At 27.4% G+C, this 2,388-nt stretch overlaps 1 protein-coding gene across 2 annotated transcripts in view; it reads left to right on the top strand.

Moving 5' to 3' along the window:
- LOC106789201 (histone deacetylase 4) overlaps positions 1-2,388 on the top strand; it is a 79,883-nt gene that overhangs the window by 18,328 nt on the left and 59,167 nt on the right. The gene's annotated exons all lie outside the window — the stretch shown is intronic.

Here is a 2,388-nt window from a genome sequence, read left to right as displayed (position 1 = left end):
TTAATATTAATTTATAATCATTTAATCATATATATATAAAAGATTATAATATAATAAATATATTACACTTAATATATAGATTAATCAAGATCGGTGTGTATGTGTGTGTAAAAGGATTATATTATTATACTATATATAAGAAAAAAAAAAAAAAAGAAAAAAAATCATCTCGCGCAATAAACAATAGATAAATTGAATACTCGTGATCGATCTGCCTCGAGGAGGTAAATCACGAATGATTAGATTACGATTAGAAATAACTGAACGATTTAGAATCGGTTAAGAAAATAAAGAAGGTTTGGGGGGGGGGGGGGGTCTTGAGTAAATAACGTTTGGAAAACTGTTGGGGTCGAGTTTATCAAAAACATTGGGAATGGGGGAATAAGAAAAGGGTGTATTATTTAATTGTGTTGAATTCATTCATAAACAAGATAAACACATACATACATATATATATACATAAAACTCGTGCAATGTACACGTGTGAAACGTGATCGTCATTCTCGCGTCTCCGGTATCATCAATTCATTATTCCCATCGTTAAAATTCTTCCATGCTTCTTAAAGTCTCGTGGATAAACTAATTAATCGATTAAGAATTCTCTTTGATAAAATTCAGATCATCGTTATATCGAGAATGATCGTAAAAATGATTGAATGAAAATAAACCGTGCCTAACGTTTTAATTTCAAAACAAACGTTCGTATCGTATCGAATCGTTTATAAATCTCTAAATATTATTATCAAATTGAAAATTAAACTTATCAAATATATAAGCCTCAAAGGTAATTATAAACGGTTAATAAATCTGATGAACAATTTATTTTGAACTAGTTAAAGAAAAAGATAATTAGAGTTGAAGTTAGAAAAAAAGTTAATTAAATTAAACTTATCGTTTGTTATGTGTTATTCTTTTTTAGATTTTTTCTTTTTTTTTTTTTTTTAAATAAAAAGAAGAGGAAGAGGAAGAAGGAAGGAAGGAAATTAGGCGAATTGTTCGCAAATATAATAATATAATCATGTTCTTCCATCCCCATAACATCCCTGGGGAACAACGTATCTCGAAATAGCGTGTTGAGTATGTACACATCGTCAAATTATTATCATCCCCTCGTGATCTTTTTTTTTCTTTTCTTTTTTTTTCCTCTCTCTCTCTCTCTTTCTCTCTCTCTTTCTCTCTCTCATTCTTACACATGGGAATCGATCTGGAACATCGTGGAAAACCTCGCCAAAATTTCTAACAACATGATCTTCTTATAGATTCGTATATAACTTAATATAATTAACGTTAAAAATAAATAATACTACTTTTATTTTATTTCTTTTTATATATTATTTGTAATGAAACACAAAAATTGTTGATTAATATGAGACATATTTTAATGTTAATAATTTATTTATTAAAAAATGTATATATTATTAAAATATATTTTATTTAAGTGACATTTGAATTTTTTGAAAATTCAAATTAAACGATATTGACAATTGACTTATTAGGAAAGTGGCGTAAGTACATTTGCAGTATGTAAATATAAATTATTTTAATTAAAAGTAATGTATTTAATCAAATTACATATCGATAAATTAATAGAAACATTGTCAAACATGATATAATTAATAAATATATTATAAATTAACCAATATGCAAACTTCCCTTTTATTTTCTCGAAACAACAGAAAATGGATTTAAATCAGCCCACTTTCAAAATAAACAGTATATATTTTATTTATGTATAAGAATATACATATACATATACATATATGTATTAACATTTACATACGTTCGTTATATTATGTTTTTTTTTTATTTTTCACGTGTCTTCCATATTCAGGGAAAATATAAAATGGGAAAAATAACAAGATTGTTGAATACATCTTCCTATATTTCTCTCTCTCTTTCTCTCTCTCTCTCTCTGTTTCTTTTTTTTTTTCTTTTATACGAGAAGAAAACGTAGAGAAAGAGAGAACTCGATGACTAGGTGGGTGGATAGGATACGTGGGGTAAAATGAGAGTGTTATATAAATAGAAGCGGTCAATGCTGCTATGGGAACACTAGAGAATGACGCGTGCGGTGGTTGCGAACGATTGAGGGTGGTTGGGGGAGGAGATGGGGTGAAAAAAAAGAATGGTACAACATATTTTTTGTTCTCCCCCCAATTTATTAGACACCTTTGAACACCTGCTAGATTTATCTAAATTCATCTTTCCTCATCGTCCTGTTTTATTTTTCCATCGTTCAATTTCATATAATGTTTGTATTTATACCGATTATTAGGTATATATAGTGATAATATATTTATTTGTTTATTCAAACATTGACGGTAATTAATCATTGTTATATAATCAGAATAAATATTGAAAGATAAGGATAATATAAGGATAATATAA

Source organism: Polistes canadensis, unplaced genomic scaffold (assembly GCF_001313835.1).
Source record: "Polistes canadensis isolate GaletaPanama2010 unplaced genomic scaffold, ASM131383v1 scaffold_170, whole genome shotgun sequence".
NCBI classification, from domain to species: domain Eukaryota; kingdom Metazoa; phylum Arthropoda; class Insecta; order Hymenoptera; family Vespidae; genus Polistes; species Polistes canadensis.
This window is presented reverse-complemented; position numbering and strand designations above follow the sequence as displayed.